The sequence below is a fragment of the Odocoileus virginianus genome, chromosome 7, assembly GCF_023699985.2.
Source record: "Odocoileus virginianus isolate 20LAN1187 ecotype Illinois chromosome 7, Ovbor_1.2, whole genome shotgun sequence".
In the NCBI taxonomy this organism is placed as follows: domain Eukaryota; kingdom Metazoa; phylum Chordata; class Mammalia; order Artiodactyla; family Cervidae; genus Odocoileus; species Odocoileus virginianus.
The window spans coordinates 11,510,001-11,534,591 of record NC_069680.1 but is presented as its reverse complement, the minus strand read 5'-3'; positions in this window follow the sequence as shown (position 1 = coordinate 11,534,591).

Sequence of the window (24,591 nt, the reverse complement as noted above, 5' to 3'; positions counted from 1 at the left end):
TCCAGTGGACCATGTTTTGTCAGAACTCTCCACCATGACCCATCTGTCTTGGGTGGCCCTACATGGCATGGCTCATAGTTTCACTGAGTTAGACAAGGCTGTGGTCCATGTGATCAGATTAGTTAGTTTTCTGTGACTGTGGTTTTCATTCTGTCTGCCCTCTGATGGAGAAGGATAAGAGACTTATGGAAGCTTCCTGGTGGAAGAGACTGACTGAAGGGGAAACTGGGTCATGTTCTGATGGATGGGGCCATGCTCAGTAAATCTTTAATCCAAATCTTTATTTTTGGGGGTTTCAAAATCACTGCAGATTGTGACTGCAGCCATGAAATTAAAATATATTTGCTCCTGATGTGAAGAACTGACTCATCTGAAAAGACCCTGATGCTGGGAAATATTGAAGTAGGGAGGAGAAGGGGATGACAGAGGATGAAATGATTGCATGGCATCACTGACTCGATGGACATGAGTTTGAGTAAGCTCCAGGAGTTGGTGATGGACAGGGGAGCCTGGCATGCTGCCGTCCATGGGGTCGCAAAGAGTTGGACGTGACTGAGTGACTGAACTGAACTGAGTTTGAGGATAATAAGGATTAAGAAAAATCAATTGGAATTTCATCATAGAACAGTATTTGTGGCCATGGGAAAAACTGATGAGAAATGATTACTGGGGCCAATATATGCCACTCTTCAAAATATTTCTTCTATAAAGAGAAATTAGAAACAAGACAGGAGCTTGAAGAAAATTACCTTTTTTTTTTTTTTTGAGAAGTGAAAATATAGGAAAGAATGTGGTCTAATCAAGGGAGCAGAATTTCTAAATAGGAGGCTTGGATGAGTAGAGATACACAATAGAATGATGAGATTTAAGTGGCACATTTTTCATTTTAACAGAAGAGAAAATTAAGACAATACATACCCACGGAGGTCAATTTATGAGTAGGAAGTTAGTGGAAATTATGAGCCAGAGAATTTAAATAAAAAACACTCAAAAATTATCCTTCTAGTGCAGTCTGTCTACACTTCTACTATCCTAGCAGCTGATGCCATTCCTTCTTTAAAACCAAACTTCCTCTTTCAAACATGCTGAATTTTAACCTACTGGACTTAGCTATGCTATGCTTAGTCATTCAATCTTGTTCAACTCTGTGACCACATGGACTGTAGACTGCCAGGCTCCTCTATCCATGGGGTTTCTCCAGGCAAGAATACTGGAGTGAGTTGTCATGCCCTCCTCCAGGGCACCTCCCCAACAGGGGTCGAACCCAGGTCTCCTGCATTGCAGGTGGACTCTTTACTGTCTGAGCCACCAGGGAAACTCAAGAATACTGGAGTGGGTAGCCCATCCCTTCTCCAGGGGATCTTCCTGATCCAGGAATCAAACCAGGGTCTCCTGCACTGCAGGCAAATTCTTTACCAGCTGAGCTACCAAGGAAGCCCAAAGATGGGCGGATACCTAAACTGCAGACAAACTGCTTCTGTTTGTATGGTAAGTTATGTCCAACTCTTTGTGACCCCATAGCCTGCCAGGCTTTTCTGTCCATGGAATTTCCAGGCAAGAATACTAGAATGGGTTGCCATTTACTCCTACAGGAGATCTTCTCAACCCAGGGATTGATCCTGCATTGGCAGGCAGACTCTTTACCACTGAGCCACCAGAGAAGCCCATTGTCCTTAGAAAACCAACCAAATCCATGATCAAGAACCACAAGATAAAGAAGCAACTGCAAAAAGTAGACACGACTTAGTGACCGAACAGCAACGGGCAGCAAACATGTGCTCATCTGCATCTCTCCTCAGTTCCCTTCCTGTATTCACTGGCATGCAGTGTAACATGCCCAACTGTAACCCCGCAGGTCAGTATCATCTGAATTAAATTCCCATGCCATCTATTTTGCTTGTTCAGTCACTGAATCGTGCCCAACTCTGCAAGCCCATGGACAGCAGCATGCCAGGCTCCTCTGTCCTTCACTGTCTCTTAGAGTTTGTTGGGACTCATGGTCAATGAGTCAGTGATTCTGTCTAACCATTTCATCCTCTGCCAACCCCTTCTCCTTTTGCCTTCAATCTTTAGGTATAAAAAGTCAAAGAAATTGTCAGTAATGCAAGTCCTATACACTAAATTTGTCATCACTTTTTTCCTACATGATTTTCTTTCCCTCAGCTATCTGAATGAAGGTGTTCAATTTACTACTTACATGATCTTATAAAGACATTCAGACTTTATAGATGAGGAATCTGATACAAATGTCTTAAGACAATGCCTTTTCATATAAGGCTATATGACTCAGACAGTAAAGAATCTGCCTGCAATGCAGGAGACATGGGTTAAATCCCTGCATTGGGAAGATCTCTTGGTGAAGGGAATGGCAAGCCACTCAAGTATTCTTGCCTTGAGAATTCCATGGACAGAGGAACCTGGAAGGCTATAGTCTATTGGGTCACAAAGAATTGGAAACGACTGAGCAACTAACACTTATTTCTATAATCAGATCAAATTGTATGTGTAAAAAAGCAGTAGTACAGTTTTGTTAAATAAACTCAGTCCAAAATACCTTAATCAAAAGGAAAAAATCAAAATACTATTATTGTAGTATCTCAGGTAATTTAGTGATGGGAAGACTGCAAGACTTCAGGAAGAAATGGAAATAGGGATTGAATAAATATTAGCAGTACTTTCTCATACCACTCATGTATATTTTCCTTTTTATAGTTCTTTATTTTATTTCTCTTTTACGCACAATTTCCACATGGTATAAAGGAACAAGAAAGGATTCCACAGCTTTGTATTTTTTCCTTCAGCAATTAGAAAAAAAGAAAACAGCTCTGACACCTTTTTTTGGTGCTAAATACATTATTGAGAGGAACACGCAAAAATTTTGGATCAGAAGCCTCTCGGCAATGAGGGTTCATATAATTCAAAATGGCTACTTCCTTATTGGTAATTATATAGATGAGAATGGAATAAGGGTGATATGGGAGTTATTTTCCAAAAAACTAGAGCTTGAAAATATGCCAATTATATACTTGGCATATATAATGTATAAACTCTAACTGCATATCATCTGCTAGCATCATTAAGTCACTCTGACTTAATAACTTGCAGGTGAGATCAAGAATTTAAGTGTTCTCTAACAAAAAATAAAGAAAAATATAATATGAAAGATTTTTTTAAAAATTGCCAGGCATCATCTGCAAAGCATTTCTACATCCATTTCAACTCAACCTATTATTTATTAAACATTCTAAATTATTTCTCATGTCATGACCTCTAAATGTGCCCTTAGGTGACCTGGAAACTTACCTCCTTTGGCCTTAAAATTTCTCTCACCCTCACTTTATTTAAATTTCTGTTCTAAAATCACCTCGTGAAATACCACATCTTTTTTCCTTAAAGAAAATCTTCTACATTCCTTACTTCTTAAATATATTTTCTTTAATTTTAATGTTTTTATTTATAATCACTCCCAGTGGAATTTGAGGGGAGTTTTTATTAGTTCATAATCTCTTATCATGTAGGAAGGTTTCTGTCATGCAAGGGAGTTAAAAAATTTTATTGAATAAGTGTAAAATGAATAAGGAAGTTAATCATATTCAAGATAAAAACTACAGTAGGAACTTTCTTTTTATAATACTCAGTATAATGCTTCATTTTACAAGGTTCAGAGAGTTCTCTGTGACAAAGGAAACATCACATAGGTTTTAATGTGAGGACATAAATAAAATAATGACATGCTATTTTTATATTTATATATTCTAATATAAGTTGCATTACTGATGTATCATAAACAACTTTGGAAGGAAGAAAGCAATAAGACAAAGTGGTTAGAATAGGCTTTTTAGAGTTGGAGAAACCTGAGCTTAAATGCAGTCTCCAGGAGTTGTGTGACAACATATGTTACTCTTATTTCTGAGCCTCATTGTAAAATGAGGATTTTTTAAAAATCACCTTATAAAGATTTTATGAGAACTAAATGCACTGCTGAATGTCAACCAATTAGCTTTGAGTAGGGACCATGCTAAAAATTGGGAAAGGTTATCTACTATTGTTATCCTATTGCACACATGAGGGAAGCCATGCCTGTGAAGTATGTCACATTCTGGTTTAATATTTATTCAATAGTAAGACTTTCTTTCTCTTCAATGTTTTGGAGAGGTTTTTTGGGTTCAGAGGAAGTTTTATTTTTAATTAGACCTCCTCAAGTCTCACCACAATAAAAACACCAATAAAAATTTCCATATATGAAAGAGCACCTTAAAGACAAGAGGAAAAGACAACAGAAGCAGGTGAGGGGGATTAGTATAAACCTCAGATAAATTCAGTATCAAGGTTGACTTGATGAACAACTTGTAAAAAGCATGAAACATAGTTGCCACTAAAATGTTAAATTAAAAATATTTTAAAATGTTAATATAAAAATGTTACTATAAAAAAATTTTAAATGTTAAATTAAAAATATCACTTGTTCAAATATAAAGAAGTAAATAGAGATCATAAAATTAGAGGACATTTTAAAGAAGTCCCCAGGTAAAATTTGGTGTCAGTTAGAAAAAGAGTTCAAGAAATTGAAATGGCTATATTTCTCTAAAATTGATTTTTTTTCATTTATTTTTATTAGTTGGAGGCCAATTACTTTACAATATTGCAGTGGTTTTTGTCATACATTGACATGAATTAGCCATGGATTTACATGTATTCCCCATCCCGGTCCCCCCTCCCACCTCCCTCTCCGCCCGATCCCTTTGGCTCTTCCTAGTGCACCAGGTCTGAGCACTTGTCTCATGCACCCAACCTGGGCTGGTGATCTGTTTCACCCTAGATAATATACATGTTTCGATGCTGTTCTCTTGAAACATCCCACCCTCGCCTTCTCCCACACAGTCCAAAAGTCTGTTCTATACATCTGTGTCTCTTTTTCTGTTTTGCATATAGGGTTATTGTTACCATCTTTCTAAGTTCCATATATATGTGAATAGTATACTGTAACGGTCTTTATCTTTCTAGCTTACTTCACTCTGTATAATGGGCTCCAGTTTCATCCATCTCATTAGAACTGAGAAATGCAAATCAAAACCACAATGAGGAACCATTACACGCCAGTCAGGATGGCTGCTATCCAAAAGTCTACAAGCAATAAATGCTGGAGAGGGTGTGGAGAAAAGGGAATCCTCTTACACTGTTGGTGGGAATGCAAACTAGTACAGCCGCTATGGAGAACAGTGTGGAGATTTCTTAAAAAACTGGAAATAGAACTGCCATATGACCCAGCAATCCCACTTTTGGGCATACACACCGAGGAAACCAGATCTGAAAGAGACACGTGCACCCCAATGTTCATCGCAGCACTGTTTTTAATAGCCAGGACATGGAAGCAACCTAGATGCCCATCAGCAGACGAATGGATAAGGAAGCTGTGGTACATATACACCATGGAATATTACTCAGCCATTAAAATTGATTTTTAAAACTTGAATATTAGAGGAACATATTGTCAAAAATTTTACAATCAGCACTTAGTCCTAACTCATACCAGTTATGCTACTTTACTCAAGAATAAGAACAAAATTTTCTGTCATATATGAAGAAAAAGTAGATTTTCTACAGAAATCTCTTAAATATAATAAGTCTCAGACTTCCCTACATAAAAAGTTAATATCAAAAAATAAAAGATGAATATCTGTGTTCTGAAATTGTGGATAACAACTACCTAACAGGTCCAAATATGAATGCCTCAGTGAATAAAATGCCCATAAGCTCATTTTTTGGAGAAAAAAATCTTTCAAAATCTGTCTAAAGTATAGCAGTATAAACAAAGAACTCAGGACTGAACAAACTGATTTTAGAAAGTGAGCTGATGGTGAGAAGCACATCCATTCTTATTTAGATTCTGTAATAAATTGAATTGAAGATCACAGAACAAAATGTTAAAAACAGTAAAATATTAGCATAGATAGCAAAAATAATCAGTTAAAGGGAAGGCATTATAGGAACTGATGTGAAAGAGCAATTTTCATCTTTCATAGAAAAAACTTAGTGTAAAAATAAACATGAAAACCAAGACAAGAAACCCATAATGACTCTATCCCTTGTCTTTAATATCTTGATCTTAACCTTAAAAGAATAAATTAAGAAATGGTACATCTTGTAATGAGGAGACATTTACTTGAAATTCAGCAACTGTTTCAGTTTATTCCCCTTATAATTAAGTGAACTTGGCATTAATGCATCTTTTATGAATTGTGATTTTAATTACTTTAAATGAATATGTATCTGCATATTTATTTACTTAGAGCTGTCTGGAATCATACTCACCTAATATAAAGATTAGGCTTTACTTTAACTTTCAAATTCACTTTGATATTTTTCATCACTGTTTAAAATCTTTATAATTAGCATGCAACTTTTAACCAAGAAGAGGAAAAACAAATAGACAAGATGTTACTCTGGTTAATTCTCAGAGGTAACATATAGATTATTATCATCTTTGTATTTATTTTTATTTATCACACATGGCATAATACTCTTTTGTCTATGTCTTTTTCCATTCACAGTTCTGTGACATTCTCAGAAGTACTCATAGTTATCATTTTGATGCTTACTCTTTCAGATCTACTTCCACATGCGTGTATGTGTGTCTTATATTTGTGTGTATACACTATTGAGAGTTTACTAAATAGTTTCAGATTGCTCATATTAGTCTGCAATTTTCCTTTTTCACTTAAGACTTATAAATCCTCTCCTATCATCATGTAGTTCTATCTCATGCTTTTGAACAATTGCATAGCATTCCATTAATACAATGTTGATACACCATCATTTATACAGCTATTCTTTAATTTTTGGTAGTTTCAGTTATTCCCTATTCTTTCCTATGACAAAAATGTTACAATAAAAGCGTCTTAAATATTTCCTGTACCAAGTTTCAGACTTTAAAATAAGACAAGCTGTCAGTTACAAGTCTCTCTACTCACTTTAAACATAGTAGAAAAACTAAGCTTCAACCAGTGAGAACTAATCCCACTTTTTTTTTAACAAGTTCCAATTGGAACAAGAACCAAAGTATGTAGGCACAAAAGTTATTTTTGTTACATATCTCAAAATGATTTGAAACAGAGAGTCTCCAGGGAGAATGAACGTAAAGAAGGGATAGAAAAATAGGGGGAATTAAAGGATAAGGCAATGGAATGTTGATGTACCAAGTCTGACTCACTCATTTTTAAATAGAGAATGCATTTGGGAGTATTATATTTTAGTTGTAAGCTGTGAAACTCCTTTTAATTGAGTCCTCTCTATGAGTTCCTCTCCAACCAGGGAGTCACATTTGGATATAACAGAACTTCCCAGGATGCTCCTAGAGAGCCTTCAGAAAAGATATTTGCTCCAGGCAGAGTGGAGCCACACCCTTAAAAACAGCCTCCAAAGGGGATGAAGAGTTGCTGTACATGTCCAGGTCTGGAGAACAACCTCATGCCTTTTGTAAACAGTAACTTCAGCACCTGTGCTACAGAAGGGCTCACTCTGGCTAAAGCACTTCCTATATCACCTTTCCTTCTTCTTTCCCCTGTGGGCTCTGTATGGGGTTTATAGTTGGGACCTGTGAAAGCATTTCAACAAAATATGACATTATAAATAGGTCTTTTCTGTTTCTGTTATGTCCAGTATCATTGGAACATTTAATATTTCTTCATTTTGATCAGAAAAGTAGGAAAAATACTAAGTGATTTAGGGAAACACAGTCTTTTTGCTGTGAAACTATTAAGAGAGCATTCTATTCATGTCTAGAGACTTAAAAAAAAATTAGTAAAACCCATGATCCATGACCCTTGGTTTTCTTCTTTCCTACTCTCCGATCTCTGCCGAGGCTAGCATCTCTCTACCTCTAGCATTGTCCATATCTTCTCTCCCTATCCTAACAAATCTTGAGAACATGTCTTCTACTTGTTCTCTGCTTATCCTTATCCTGCAGCAAGTATCCTTTCTGAAAGGATTTGGGGTTAGGGATGCCCCTAGTTCCCACCCTTCACTACTCTCTTCAGACATTTTTCCGGAAAGTCTCACTAACCAAGCTTTCTTAGGACAGATGAAAGGCACCCAACACCCTTCCTGTGCTGGCTTCTATTCACCTTTAAAGACAGATACATCTAACTTGCATTATCCTTGCCTTCAGAATGAACCTCAGCCAAGATATTTATTAGTAAACTATAATCTCCAAATGCCCTAGATGACATTGCACTGAGTATCATTTAAAATCATGCTTCAGGAGGAAATGTTTTAATAATTTATGCCTTTGAGGCTTTTTAAGTGTTTTCTTTATTACATTTTGGCAGGGCACACTAAGTATAAATTGAATAAAACGAGACATCACACATTGAGTATTAATTACCACAATATTAAGAGATTCTACAGCTTTGCTTTAATGGCAAATTGTGAAGAAGCAGAATTTTAAAGATTGCTTGCAAAATTTCCCCTACTCAGAATGTGAATTATATACATGTTCCTTAGCTTCAGATTTGATTTGAATTCTATTAATAAGAGCAACTCTTGGCCTGAATGAGGCAAAAAAATGACTTGGACATTATATAGTAGATCAGATTAATCTCTTCAAGAGCTCAGAGACAGAAGATATTGGAGTTAAAAATATCAATTCCTTTAGCAGCCAGAGAATCCAGGAAGCTAGTTAAGGCTGAAGATGCCACTCTTATTCCAAAGAAATAAAAAACATTGTGAACATCAATGTTCTGGGAAGTTGCCACAATTTAAATTTCATACCAACTAGAGAGGGAAGACCCCAGGAAACCCTCCAAAGCAGTGGACACAGAACTGAGTGGGGGGAAGTGTTTGAGGATACCATATTATTCTGGTGGATACTGGGAGAGCAAGACCTAAGGGGTATATAATGTGCCTTGGCCATCAATTTGTCTAGAAATAAATTTTGAACTCAACCTTGAGGTCTTTGTACTTTTGTATATCATCTTGAAGGAAATACCCTCCCTCAGAATCTCTCCATGGAATCTGGATTGGTTACTTCACTACAGAAAAAAAGAATAACCAGTGTAACAGTGATGACAATGTTAATGACACAGCCACAGAATGGTTAGTGAAAACATGAGACAGATTATTTTTTTTTTAAAAAGTGATAGGAAGGAAGAAGATTGCTACCCTCACACACAGAACCAGATGTGAATGCCACCACTTGACAGGTGATCTCTGTTCACCCACAATACTTAAATACTGAAAAGCTTCCCCCTTGAGAGTAGGCAACAGAAAATAATCTCTATTATATGTGAATTTAAAAAGAACAAAGACTGTCACTCATAATCCAGTTATATAAGAGTTAAGTAGAAACCTTCTACAGTAACCCACCTACAGTATGCTCTGATTGGAACTCAGGATGAAAAAAACAGGATGAAACATCATGTGCTTCGGATAAATAGACCTCTAGATACTTAAAATGTATATCTCAGGAAGCATTTCTATGTGACCCCAGATTCTTACATCTTCCCATACACAGAAAAAGACTAAAATCATTAACCTGAGATATCTGTTCTTCGTGTTTAGCAGTTATATTTTAGAAGATGTGTGCTTGACTACACACATTTCCAAGCCCCAAAATTCATATATCTACTGGCTCTTCCCCTACTTCTTCATAGAAATATACTCAGAGTTACTGAAAAACTGTTTCCCAGTCTACAGCCCTCAGTAAGACACTGAATAAAACTAAGCCCACTCCTCTCTTGTTGTGTGTTTTTAAGTTCAGAAATTACAACTTCTATTTCATATTATGCTAGGAGTAGTAGCAAATGAAATAAAACAATGAAAAAACACCCTATGGCTTTTAAAAGAGTAAAATTATACTTTATAAAAGACAAGTCTGCTTATCTAGAAAATCAAACTGATATCAGGCAAAACATTAATATTAATTGGTCTATGTAGCAAAGTCACAGAATACATGATTAAATACTCCAAAATGTTATTCTACACAGACAACAAAAATAAATTGTAAATGATACCATTTACAACAGCATTAAATTATAAAAAAAGTTCAAAATCAAACATCTAGAATTAGTATATACATAAATAACAAAAATTATGTCAGACTTCTCACACTGACAAAGTGAACAGCAGTAGAGTGGGGGGAAATGGTCATCTCAACTAGGTAATTCAGACTAGAAGACATATAGAGACATTAATTTCATTTCTTAAAAATAAGTTCCAAATCGATGCCAGATATAAATACAAGAAGTGGTAAAAACAAAATCTTTTTTGAACACAAAAAATAGAATACATCATTTTACTGTAGAGTGAATAAAGCTCTTTAACAGAACACAAAAACTATAACAAGAAGGAAAGCATATCAAAACATACTAAAACAAATATTAATGTTCCCTACAGGACATTAATATAAGAGTAGAAGGCAAATGACTGGCAGAACACACTGGGAGCAGTATATATGACAAAGGCATTGCGACTTACAATTTGTGAAGAACATCTACAAAACATTAAGAAAAAGTCACAGAACCCAACAGAAAAAAAATGGAAAAAAGGCTTGTCTCTTTATTAAAAAAAAAAAAAAACATACCAAAACAGGCAACAAATTTATGAATATATTCAACTTTACACATCATAGAAAAATAAAATATGAATGGCTTAAATTAAAAGATAAGTGCCAACCACTGGCTGTGAGATATCATTCAAGCTATCAATAAAACAGAGCTCTAGCACACTGTTGGTGAGTTAATTTGCACATCCATTACACTATTCGGGGTAATCTAATAAAACACATGATATAATGGAGGAAGCCCATGGTTATACTTACTGGAAATGTTAAGCAAAATGAAAATATAGGAATAAAGCAATATTTGTTATAGGAAAAAACTCAACTATTCATATCAGCATTAGAATGGAAAAATCAAAGAATATCCACACAATGGCAATATTGCATAGCAGCAAAAATTACTAGATAGACATTATAAATATCTTTTAAGAAAGAAATGGGCTTCCCTTCTGGCTCAGTTGGTAAAGAATGCACCTTCAATGAAGGAGATCTGGGTTCAGTCCTGGGTTAGGAAGATCTCCTGGAGAAGGGAAAGACTACCCATTCCAGTATTCTGGCCTGGAGAATTCCATGGACTGTATGTTATAAACATATCTACTTCTGCTTTATTGACTATGCCAAAGCCTTTGACTGTGTGGATCACAATAAACTGTGGAAAACTCTTAAAGAGATGGGAATACCACACCAAATTACCTGCCTCCTGAGAAATCTGTAGGCAGGTCAAGAAGCAACAGTTAGAACTGGACATGGAACAATAGGCTGGTTCCAAATAGGGAAAGGAGTACATCAAGGCTGTATATTGTCACCCTGCTTATTTAACTTATATGCAGAGTACATCATGCAAAATGCTGAGCTGGATGAAGCACAAGCTGGGATCAAGATTGATGGGAGAAATATCAATAACCTCAGATATGCAGATGACACCACCCATATGGCAGAAAGCGAAGAAGAACTGAAAAGCCTCTTGATGAAAGTGAAAGAGGAAAGTGAAAAAGTTGGCTTAAATCTCAACATGCAGAAAAGTAAGATCATGGCCTCCTGTTCCATCACTTCATGGCAAATAGATGGGGAAACAATAGAAACAATGACAGGGTTTATTTTCTTGGACTCTAAAATTACTGCAGATGGTGACTGCAGCCATGAAATTAAGACACTTGCTCTTTGGAGGAAAAGCTGTGACAAACCTAGACAACATATTAAAAAGCAGAGATATTATTTTGCTGACAAAGGTCCATCTAGTCAAAGCTATGATTTTACTAGCAGTCATGTATGGATATGAGAGTTGGACTATAAAGAAAGCTGTGCACCAAAGAATTCATGCTTTTGAACTGTGGTTTTGGAGAAGACTCTCAAAAGTCCCTTGGGGTGCAAAGAGATCCAACCAGTAAATCCTAGAGGAAATCAGTCCTGAATATTCATTGGAAGGACTGATGTTGACGCTCCAATCCTTTGGCCACCTGATGAATAGAACTGACTCATTGGAAAAGACCCTGATGCTGGGAAAGATTGAAGGCAGAAAGAGAAGGAGATAATAAGGGTGAGATTGTTGGATGGTATCGCTGACTCAATGGACATGAGTCTGAGTAATCTCCATGAGTTGGTGATGGACAGGGAAGCCTGGCATACCGCAGTCCATGGGGTTGCAGAGTTGGACACAACTGAGTGACTGAACTGAGCTGACTGAAGAAAGAAATAAAGCAAAGTAGACACTGTATTTTCCATTTTTATAAGGTACAAAAACAAATTATTCTTTACTGTTAAACAGTAGGACCTTGATAAACCACAGGGTCTGGCAGAAGGCTGGAAGAGGAAAAAGAAAAAGAGCAAGCTTCTGATTAGCTGGTCATATTTTAGGGGCTGGTTATATAAGTGTGGTCTGTCTATATATATTCATTAAGCGGTAAACATATGATGTATATGAATTTCTCTGTTTATAGTATTTGTAAGCAAATAGTAAAAGAAAAGTATTTGACAGGGGCACATACCATTAACTCTAAAAGCAATGCCTGGGTATAAGCTAACTGCCTAACTCTGCTTACTATTTACTAGCTGTGTTTCCTTATGCAAGTTTCATATTACCTTAGTTTTATTGCTTGTAAAGTAGGCATCAGAAAAAATTATGTGACTCATCCCTTAAATTCCTATTAAGGAATTTGATAATTACAGCAAAGATATGGAGCAAGAAAAGTCATTTATATGCCACTTTATAAAAGTTCTCATTTGTACTACAGAAAATACAAATAACTTAAGTTCAATGCATGAAAATGCAGATCATGGCAAAGAACAGTATTGGAAAGATGACTAAAATAATATCAACCCAAAGGAATTTCAGGAATTCATGAATACATGGCTGAAATATAAATTCAAAAGGACAAAAAGAGAAACAGGGTAAAAGGATAAATGAGAAATAAAAGCATGTAGGTGAAGTAACAAAAGATAACTAGGAAACAAAACAATTCACATTAGAGGCTTTCAAGAGCAGTGTTTGAATTGCAGAAAAATAAAAATAAAAACTAGATACATTTTTTTAAGTTTCTTCAGAACAGGAAAAAACAAAAGATAAAAATGAAGGCTCAGAAAGAGAATTTATCAAAGACAGGTAACACACTGACAGTGCTGTCCTTGAACAGACAAGTTACACAGAAGTGACTACCAAAAGGTAAAACTAAAATAATGCAAAACACTTTCTTAAATAAAGCAAAATGAATAGAATCATAAATTGTAGAATCTAAAGAATATGTTATGAATATTTAGGAAGATAAATTAGGTGTATCATAGTTTAAAGCATATCAGAAGGGATTTAATAAGTTACTACTGAATTAACAAGTTATTAACTTAAAAATGATACAAAATGAGTAAAAGTCTTTCCCCAAATTCTTAAAATTGGTAGAGGTAGGTACACAGGCAGCCTTCAAAGTATACAAAGTGCTGTATGTAGTAGAATTAGCAAAGCTCTAAAGCTGGAATCAGATATGATTTTTTCTTTCAATTTTTATTGTAGGAAAATACACAAAATGTATCATTTTGATCATTTTTAAGCATTCAGTTTAGCAGTATGAAGTCCATTCATATTGTGCAACTACCACTACCTTCCATCCTCAAAACTCTTCACCTTGCACAACTGGAACTCTATTCCCTTTAGACAGTAACTATTTGTTCCCTCTTTCATCCAAGCCCCTGGCAAATACTATTCTACTTTCTGTCATTATGGTTTTCACTACTTGGAATACCTTGCACAACTGAAGTCATACATTATTAGTCTTTTGTGACTGGTCCATCTCACTTAAATACCCCCAAGCATCACATGTTGTGTAGCAAGTTAGAGTTTCCTTAAGACTGAATAATGTGCATATGTACCACATATTGATTATTAATTCATGTATCCACAGAACTTCAGTCACTCACATTTTAGCTATTTTACTATTTTACTATTGCAAATGATGCTGTTATGAACAAACCTCTCAAGACTCTGCTTTCAATCCCTTTAACTCAGAAATGCAGGTGCTGGATAATATGATAATTCTATTTTTTAATATTTTGTAACCACCATTTTGATTGGCATAGGAGTTACATCATTTTCCATTCCCACCAACGGTACACAAGGGTTCAAGTTTCTCCATATACTTGCCAATATTTTATGTTTTGGATTGTTTTTCAGTTGCTAAGTCATGTCCGACTCTTCGTAACCCTGTGGACTGCAGCACACTAGGCTTCCCTGTCCTTCAATATTCACTATCTCTCTGAGTTTGCTCAAACGTATGTCCATTGAGTTGGTGATGCCATCAAATCATCTCATCCTCTTACGCCCCTACTCCTCCTGCCCTCAATCTTTCCCAATATCAGGGTCTTTTTCAAGGAGTTGGCTCTTTGTCAAAGTATTGGAGCTTCAGCATGAGTCCTTCCAATGAATATTCAGAGTTGATTTCCTTTAGATTGACTAATTTGATCACCTTGCAGTCCCGGACTCTCGAGAGTCTTCTCCAGCACCAGAATTTGAAAGCATCAGTTCTTTGGCACTCAGCTTTCTTATGGTCCAACTCTACTGGAGAAACTATCGCTTTGACTAAAAGGATCTTCATTTGACAAAGTGATTTCTCTACTTTTCAACACCCTGTCTAAGTTTGTCAAAGCTTTTCTTCCAAGAGGTAAGCATCTTTAAATTCCATAGCTGCAATCACTATCCACAGTGATTTTGGAGCCCAAGAAAATAAAATCTGTTTCCACTTTTTCCCATTAATTTACCATGAAATAATGGGATCAGATGCTATGATTTTAGTTTTTTATTTTTTATTTTTTTACTTTTTTTATTTTTTAGTTTTAAACCAGCATTTATTTTTTAATTGGATGTATGCTAGTTGGAATCAAGTGGTATATCATTGTAGTTTTTGATTTTCACTTCTCTAATGATTAGTGATGAACATTTTTTTAATGTGCTTAGTGGCAACTTGCACATCATTGGAGAGAAGCCTTTTTGAGCCCTTTCTCCATTTTGAATTAGGTTGTTTTTTGGTCGTTGAAAAATATTCTAGATATTAAAGCCTTATCAGATACAATGTGTTTCAGGCAATGTGTTGTACACTTGAATACTAAAAAAGCCAATAGGTCAATGACACTAGAAGACTCACTTTACACATGAAAAAAAAAAAGAGATTCAGAAAGTAAAATAATTTCTCAAAGACCCTGGGCTAGTATATTAAGCAATGACTGCATCAAGAAACATGGGAACCTATTTTGCCTTGCAAGTACATGAGGTACTTGTAAGTTTCCTGGCGCAGTCCTAATTGTAGAGTTGGTTTTCAGCAGAGTTTGCCAAGTCATGATAGTGGCTATAGCAGTACCTGTACCTAAGTGCTGCAGTGGCCCAGCTACAAGAGAAAAAGTATCTCACACATCTGGACAAATGTTGAAAAACCCAGGCAAGGCTTAGTAGACATATTTTAAAACTTTGAGAGCCTTTAAAATATGTATTTCCCCTAAAGTAACAATATACCACTTTTCACTTTGCTTTGCCTACCCACTCCAGAAAAATGAGGCTGGCAAACAGGGAAAGCATGACACTCACTCAATTCTTGACTTAGGCATATCTCGGAAAGATGAATCCAGAAAAGTTCCAGGTAGAAACTTATGTTGGAACACAGCATGGCTGGTCTCTTAGTCTGCAGTGTGTATGAACCCATAACCCTATGAAACAGGAATATACACAATTTACCCATATAGGTAAACAAATCCATCTTATTCTTTCGCTTTTTAAATCTAAAGCAAATTATTTTGATATTCCTGACCTACCCTGCTATTTGTAATTCTCTTTCAAGGGCTACTTTTATCTCCAACTTTTTTCATAATGTTTTGAACATTTAATAATTGCTCTAAGAAAGATACAATATATTATATTAAGTAAATTTCAAGTGTTCTGAGTGTTCCCCTTCTGATTTTCTTTTTGCTATTTTATATATATATGTGTGTATATATTTGTATATGTTTTAGGAAGTTTCCTTAAATACAAACACTTCATGCTTAAATTTTAGCAAGAATTATTTAGGATAAAATCATTTCATATAAAATTTGGAGAAATAATCTCAAAACAATAGGAATCTCAGAGATTCAACTGACACTTTTAGATAATCAATTAGATAAGCATTTAAGAGAGAAATTAAGATCTTTCTCTCATACTCAGGGCCAGGCAAAACTGGGTCTGAAATGCTCTTTCTTCTAATGGAGGACTTGGAAGGCGCTTGTTTTTCACATCTGTAGAAGAGGGCTGATCCTGTTTTAGTGTAACTAGTTACAAATGAAAAGGCAGGGTTCCAAATTAGTACAATCACTTTGGAAAACAGTACGAAGGTACCTTTAAAAACTAAAGATAGAGTTGCCTTAAGATCCACCAATCCAACTCCTGGGAATATATCTGTAAAAAGCCATAATTCAAATAGATATATTCACCACAATGTTCCCTGCAGCACTGTCTATAATAGCCAGGACATGGAAGCAACAAAAATGTCCAGCAACATAGGAATGGATAAAGAAGATATGGTACATATATACAGTGGAATATAAGCCATAAAAAATGAGATAATGTCATTTGCAGAAACATTAATGGACCCAGAGATAATCATACTAAGTAAAGTGAGTCAGACAAAGAAAGACAATTATCATGATATTGCTTATATCTGGAATCTTAAAATATACAAATGAACTTACCTAAAAAACAGAAATAGTTACAGATGTATTGATAGAAAACAAACTTAAGTTCACCAGGGGTAAGGAGAGGAGGGATAAACTGGGAGGCAGGGACTGACATATACACACTAGTATATACAAAATAGGTAACTAATAAGAACCTACTGTATAGCAGTAGGGAACTCGATCCAATACTCTATAATGGCCTTTATGGAAAATAATCTAAAAAAGAGGGATATATATGTTTGTGTGTGTGTGTACCTTATTCACTTTGCTATATACCTGAAACTAATACAACATCATAAATCAACTATACTCCAATAACATATTTTTTTTAAAAATCAAAATAAAGAGCAAGACAATGAAGAGGCTGTTACTTTGGAAACAATTATATACCTATTCAAATATGTTTTTCCAACTAATGATCTTAAATGGCTTAAAATTATACTGACAAGACTGCAGCAGCTTTCAAACTAATGACAACCCCATGAATAATGTCCTCTATGTAGCACAGAGATGTTAGTGGATAAATCACATTATTATTGCAGGAAACTATTTCCTTCAATGAATTTTACCTGCTGGAATCTTACTGCTTCATAGATCATGTTAACAACTTTCAATTAAAATAAGACTGAAGCTGGTTCTGAACAAAAGTCTAAGCCCTGAAGCTGAGAGAGCTGCAAATATACTTAGACCTTTCTATTTTTCTATTATTTCCTGTGCTTTGAATGTCTTTCTGCACACAGAAATTTTGCAAAGGGAACTACTGACTATGTGGTTTTAAAGTTTTCTCCAAGTTCCTTTCCCTTAATGTAAACTAGCTTTTACTGATAATTTACCATCTTGCAAGTTATCTTAACCTTACCTTATCTTAATCTTAACTTATCCCTTGCAGTGGTTTCTGAGGTTCAGGGTGTATTAGATACATAGGTACTGGATGGAAAAAATTCAAGACAAACTATCAGTTCTTGGGAAGCTAGAATAGAAGATGAAAACACACATTCTAGCTTTGGATAAATTTAGAAATAAAACACTAAAGCTAATAAAGCATATTTTAATTGAAGGGTTTTTAATTTAATTTTTTTCTTATGAAACTATTTTCAGCTAAAATAGGATGAAATTTCATCAAGCAATTCTATTCTCCTTTATTTGCCTATCTACCTTCTTTGTTTAGTTTGATTCCAACCTGAGAAATAAGAAAAAGCCTCCTAGGATAAACTCGAATGTTATAAAATTTTGCAAGATCACTTATTACACAGGAAGTCAGATTCTAATACAGAGCTAGTATTCTTTCCCTGAGTCTTTATTGGTTCAAATATACATCTGGCCTTACGTTGATTTTATTAGGAGTGTTGTCCTTTATGTTTATTCTGCTTCAGGGTCAATCCTGTTCCCCAGGAGTGTTGAGCACGCTAATGACAGATTCATAACAAATGGCTTTGTTCAATACTGGCCCATGACAGGTAGAAGCAGTTACTGTTGATATAGTTGCTTTAAACAAGCTGAATTTAAGGGACTTTAAGCATGTAATAGACACAGCCTGCAATAGCAGAACAGGGAACAATGTATTGTATGTGTACGTATGTGTGTTTTGTATTCTAGGATCATCCCTCTTTCCTACAAAAATAAAGTTGAACTACAAATATAGTGTTGTCATTGCCAAAAATTTGACATTGTAATATCAGTGTCAACAACAGGATTCAAAGTATTGTGCTACAAGTATAAAGAGAACTAGGTCCCTGCCCCAGCTCTGTCACATACATACACAAACACATCCACTCAAAATTGTGAGACCTTGCTATTTAACCCAGGTGGGTCTCTGTTTAGTGCCCCCATAGAAAATGCCAAGTTTGGGTAGAGCAGCTTGAACTTCTTTAATAATCTGGAACTATAGTATAATTTAACACATGTTAAAACATTTCTATGTGAGGAGAAGGGGATGACAGAGAACAAGACATTTGGAAGGATCACTGGCTCAGTAAACATGAGTTTGAGCAAGCTCCAGGAGATGGTGAAGGACAGGGAAGCCTGGTGTGCTGCACTCCATGGGGTCACAAAGAGTTGGACACAACTGAGTGACTGAACAAACAATATGGGAATAACCATCTAAGTAAATCTCTTTTGTATTCCAGATGTCAAATAGAAATTTAATGCAAGAGTTATCATTTTTGCCAAAAACAACATGTGAGCTTTCCATATGGTCTGTAATATTACGAGGGGCAACTTTTAAAAGTATGAAACATAATTTATGCACATCACTTCCCAGTTTGTTTTGCCATCAAGTTTAGTTTTGTTATCTTTAGGCAGGTTGTGAAGTACTGCAACATGTTGCAGCTCTTTGAGTAAAATCTGTAGTCAGTGTTCTCCCTGAGCTTCTTCTCCTCACTTTCTTCCATCACCCACTCATCATATCAACTGTATGACCGCCAATAAATCCTTGCACCTCTTTGCCCTAGACGTCTTTTCAGTAAAACTTTTGTTTGCATTAAACCCGTACTTCCCAAAATAGGACTAGTTATTTGCAATAAAACAAAACAGTGTAACCTATATGGTTCTATGGATGAAACTGTTCGGGAAGTGCTGAAAACTCCATCTTCTCTCAGATGTGCTATCATGTTAGCATTTGAAAGACTGAAAATCCTGCAGAATGGAAACCTGATTCATTTTAATTAACCTAGTATATCCTGGATACATCTATTCATGAAATCTTATTTGAGTAACAGTAGTTGACAAACACCTCAGAGAACTGCCTGGGGATATATAAAAAAAATTTCAGAATAGATGAAGAGACCTTTTCCAGGGTTTCTTGAGGTAAAAAAACTTTATGAAATTGTGAAGGACAGCTCTTGACAGAAATTAAATATACAGCGAACTCAGGAACCTATATCCTGGGGGACTTCCTCATTCCTCCACTATCACATTATCAGACTGGTACATAAACTAATAAGCTAGGCTAGCTTCAAAAACATAAAATTATTAGGCTAGAGGCCAAGTATCTGGCTCCATGGCTTAAACTCAGACTTGAAATTGGCCACTAGGGACTTTAGGCAAATTGTAATACCTCCATGCTTTAATTTACTTATCTGAAAATATACTCTGTAGAACAAGACATAATAAAAAGGCAGTCAACATAACAAATTTCACTATTTGTAGAATTTTGGTGGTTATAGAGAATTTATAAAGTAATCTAGAATTGAGTAGGAGTGCTTGTCAATTTAATGAATTTTACCACAGCCTGGAGAAAAAAGCAAGGTGTCTAAGTAAAGATAGTTATGCTTGTAATGTTGGTTTTGCTTTATTCCTTATGTGCTGTGCAGTGCTTAGTCACTCAGTCCTATTCAATTTTTTGCAACCCCATGGACTATAGTCCACCAGGCTCCTCTGTCCATGGGGATTCTCTAGGCAGGAATACTGGAGTGGGTTGCCAGGCCCTCCCCCATGGGATCTTCCCAATGCAGGGATCGAACCTAGGTCTTCTGCATTATAGGTGGATTCTTTATTATCTGAGCCACCAGGAAATCCCTTACTCCTTATATTTCCCCCACTTTTTTTGCGATGTTTCTAGGGTACTGGTTATTTGTATGCTATTGCTTAGTAGTTTTTTAGAAAGTTAACACCTTTATTGAATAGCTGAGAGGACTTTTGATTTCTGTCAGGTAAGAAACTTCAAAGTTACTCAGCCCCGACACATAAATGGCCAAAGAAAGTAGGAAAAAAAGTCATCTAAGGGTCAATCAGAAGAGTGAGATCACAATACAAACCATGCCCCATCCGTCCAAATGGGGAAAGATAGGAGGGATACAGAGAAGTATAATTTACCAAAGAAGAAACCCACTAGCAGAAACCTCTGTGGGAAATAGTAGCAAGGCAGGAAACCCTGAGTTGTAATTGATATATTACTGAAGTTCAATGTGACGATTAAAAATTCCAGGGGGACAGTCACGAGTGGTCCCCACATTTTCATGAGTTTTCACTCCAAGAGTTCCACTAGGTCTTCACGTGACAATCTGAAAACTCCTCTCTGGCTTCCAGCCAAGGGAAGAGGAAAATAGTCATGGTAAAATAGCCCAGAGCTGCTCTTAACAGAGAATGCAGCCAAGGTAAATGTTACCAAAACCTAACATACTGGCATTGTTTTTTAAATCAGCTGCACTGAGTGGAGAAAAGGAAATGCCCACTCCAGCTACCTTTAGTCTTCAACATGGGAGTCTTCTACAAATTTAGCCCCTTCAGCTCATCCTGTCCAATGGGAGGTAGCAGGGATTAAGAAGTATTTTGAAGTTTACACAACAAGGGCACAGGCTCACTAGAACACTAAGACCTAATGACAATATTGCAGAATACTTCTTTTCCCCTGTCACCCTTAACACACATTACATCAGGTCAGTTCAGTCATTCAGTCATGTCCGACTCTTTGTGACCCCATGAATCGCAGCACGCCAGGCCTCCCTGTCCATCACCAACTCTTGTTTACCCAAACTCATGTCCTTTGAGTCGGTGATGCCATCCAGCCATCTCATCCTCTGTCATCCCCTTCTCCTCCTGCCCTCAATCTTTCCCAGCATCAGGGTCTTTTCAAATGAGTCAGCCCTTTGCGTCAGGTGGCCAAAGTATTCAAGTTTCAGCTTCAGCATCAGTCCGTCCAATGAACACCCAGGACTGATCTCCTTTAGGATGGACTGTTTGGGTCTCCTTGCAGTCCAAGGGACCCTCAAGAGTATTCTCCAACAACACAGTTCAAAAGCAACAATTAATTGGCACTCAGCTATTTTTATAGTCCAACTCTCACATCCATACATGACTACTGGAAAAACCATAGCCTTGACTAAATGGAAATTTGTTGACAAAGTAATGTCTCTGCTTTTTAATATGCTCTCTAGGTTGGTCATAACTTTCTTTCCAAGGAGTAAGCGTCTTTTAATTTCATAGCTGCAGTCACCATCTGCAGTGAGTGATTTTGGAGCTGAAAAAAATAAAGTCAGCCACTGTTTCCACCGTTTCCCCATCTATTTCTCATGAAGTGATGAGACCAGATGCCATGATCTTAGTTTTCTGAATGTTGATCTTTAAGCTAACTTTTTCACTCTCCTCTTTCACTATCATCAAGAGGCTTTTTAGTTCCTCTTCACTTTCTGCAATATGGGTGGTGTCATCTGCATGTCTGAGGTTATTGATATTTCTCCTGGCAATCTTGACTCCAGTTTGTGTTTCATCCAATCAAGCGTTTTTCATGATGTATTCTGCATATAAGTTAAATAAGCAGGGTGACAATATACAGCCTTAATGTACTCCTTTTCCTATTTGGAACCAGTATGTTATTCCATGTCCAGTTCTAACTGTTGCCTCCTGACCTGCAGGGTTTCTCAAGAGGAAGGTCAGGTGGTTTGGTATTCCCATCTCTTTCAGAATTTTCCAGTTTATTGTGATCTGCACAGTCAAAGGCTTTAGCATAGTCAATAAAGCAGAAATAGATGTTTTTCTGGAACTCTCTTGCTTTTTTGATGATCCAGCGGATGTTGGCAATTTGATCTCTGGTTCCTTTGCCTTTTCTAAAATCAGCTTGAACATCTGGAAGTTCACGGTTCACATATTGGTGAAGCCTGGCTTGGAGAATTTTGAGCATTACTTTACTAGCCATGTGAATGAATGCAATTGTGCGGTAGTTTGAGCATTCTTTGGCATTGCCTTTCTTAGGAATTGGAATGTAAGCTGACCTTTTCATTCCAGTCCTGTGGCCACTGCTGAGTTTTCCAAATTTGCTGACATACTGAGTGCAGCACTTTCACAGCATCATCTTTTAGGATTTGAAATAGCTCAACTGAAATTCCTGGAGAAGGCAATGGCAACTCACTCCAGTACTCTTGCCTGGAAAATCCCATGGACAGAGAAACCTGGTAAGCTGCAGTCCATGGGGTCATGAAGATCTGGACACAACTAAGCGACTTCACTTTCACTTTTCACTTTCATGCACTGGAGAATGAAATGGCAACCCACTCCAGTGTTCTTGCCTGGAGAATCCCAGGTATGGGGGAGCCTGGTGGGCTGCCGTCTATGGGGTCGCACAGAATTGGACATGTCTGAAGCAACTTAGCAGCAGCAGTAGCAGCAACTGGAATTCCATCACCTCCAATAGCTTTGTTTGTAGTGATGCTTCCTAAGGCCCACTTGACTTTACCTTCCAGGATGTCTGGCTCTAGGTGAGTGATCACACCACCGTGATTTTCTGGGTCATGAAGATCCTTTTTGTACAGTTCTTCTGTATATTCTTGCCACCTCTTCTTAATATCTTCTGCTTCTGTTAGGTCCATACCATTTCTGTCCTTTATTGAGCCCATCTTTGCATGAAATGTTCCCTTGGTATCTCTAATTTTCTTAAGAGATCTCTAGTCTTTCCTCGTCTATTGTTTTTCTCTATTTCTTTGCATTGATTGCTGAGGAAGGCTTTCTTATCTCTCCTGTTATTCTTTGGAACTCTGCATTCAGATGCTTCCTTTACTTTTCGTGTCTCTTCTTTTCACAGCTATTTGTAAGTCCTCCTCAGACATTCATTTTGCCTTTTTGCATTTATTTTTCTTGGGGGTGGTCTTGATCCCTGTCTCCTGTACAATGTCACAAATCTCCATCCATAGTTCATCAGGCACTCTATCAGATCTATTCCCTTAAATCTATTTCTCACTTCCACTGTATAATCATAAGGGATTTGATTTAGGTCATACCTGAATGGTCTAGTGGTTTTTCCCACTTTCGTCAATTTAAGTCTGAATTTGGCAATAAGGAGGTCATGATCTGAGCCACAGTCAGCTCCTGGTCTTGTTTTTGCTGACTCATTAAATAACATATTTACTATAGTTTTGCCTAGTACATCATGTCTGGCTATTGGGGAAAATAATACAAAGAATGCTAAAAGTCAGAAAGCATAGTCCAAAGAAACTAAGCCACATCAGAACCAAAGTCTAATGTGTCAAGAATGTTAGAGAGAATACTTCAGGATTTTAAAGAACAAAAATAATGATTAATAGCCTAAGTAAACTAATGGGCTATATGGACAATATCCCAGAACAGAAAGATGATGGAAACAGAGGGATGAAAAATGAAAATCAAAATAAGTAAATAAATAAAAAAAATGCAAAAGAAAAAAATACTAATAGAAGTGAAGAATGCCTTTGATAGGCTCAAAGTAGACTGGATGTGGCTAAGTCAAGAATCTGAACTTGATTACACGTCAGTGGAAACTTTCAAAACTGAAAAACAAAATTAAAAAATGTCTAGAAAAAAGTTCGTATCCAAGAACACTGGGGAAAAGTTCTTACATACACATAATGGAAATCCCAGAAGGAGAAATAAACAACTATCTGAAGTAATAATGGCTGAGAATTTCTCCAAATTAATGTCAGACACCAAACCACAGATCCAGGACCCTTAGGGAATATCAAACAAGGAAAAGGCAAAAATAACAAGAATACACATTTAGGCATCGCATATCCAAAATACAGGGAAAATAATCAATCCAAACTGAAAAGAGCTCCATCAGACTTCTCAGAAACCCTGTAAGCAAGGAGACTGAAGTGAAATATTTAAAGAATTAACAGGAAAATAAACAATTCTGCACCCTGAGAAATTATCCTTCAAAAGTAAAAAAGAAAATAAAAGATTCTCAGATAGGCAAAATTTGAGAGAATTTATTTCAAGTAAACTTTCCCAATAAGAAATATTGAGCTTTTCAGATTGAAGAAAAATCATATAGGTCAGAAACTTAGATATAAAAGGAAGAGCACTTAATAAGGAAGAAGATAAAAAGTAATGGTTAGCCTCTCATTTTTCATACTCTTAGCAGAGTTTGTTCAAAATGACAGCAATAA